This window comes from Frieseomelitta varia, unplaced genomic scaffold (genome assembly GCF_011392965.1).
Source record: "Frieseomelitta varia isolate USP_RPSP 00005682 unplaced genomic scaffold, Fvar_1.2 scaffold_1005, whole genome shotgun sequence".
NCBI classification, from domain to species: domain Eukaryota; kingdom Metazoa; phylum Arthropoda; class Insecta; order Hymenoptera; family Apidae; genus Frieseomelitta; species Frieseomelitta varia.
Window position 1 is genome coordinate 42,501 of NW_025108646.1, and position 610 is coordinate 43,110.

Consider the following 610-nt stretch of genomic DNA (forward strand, 5'->3'; position numbering starts at 1 on the left):
CTCGTGAAATTTTCCCTTCTTTCTGCCCCTTTTTTCTCCCCCTTTGAAATTTCTTTCGCGGCTTTTGTTTTTCCCTCCAACCTGTCGTTGAATAGCTCGCCTGTTTGTCGTAATAATAACGTTGTGATTTCTTTTCTTCTTTCCATGGAAGCCTCGCGTAATTTCGCGTTGCATATCGACATCTCATTTTGCTGAAAATCGATAAAGTCGAATAATTGTTAAGTTAGAGCGAAAGAAGTAAATTTGTAAATCATTCATTGTTGTTGAGAGATCCATTTCCCTGATGATCGTTAATAGTTTATCGTTAATTTTTCTTTCACGTCGATCGGTATCGAGAATTCGAATCGAATTATCAGTTTGCGAAATGACTGTATGAATCGAGAGTATTTCAGAGGCGAAGGTAATGCAGAAAACTCGTAATCCTTGCCAGGCACACCTTGAGAGTGTAGATAATCCTCTGATTCATTATTTCGTTACATTAACCACCGCTCCAGATAACACCGTGTGCTATCCTTCCAGCGTGCGTTTTACGATGTGATCATTATATTCTTCCACAGGAAATGTACATTCTGTGTGCGTTTTAACGAAGCGTTTTATCGTAATTAACATA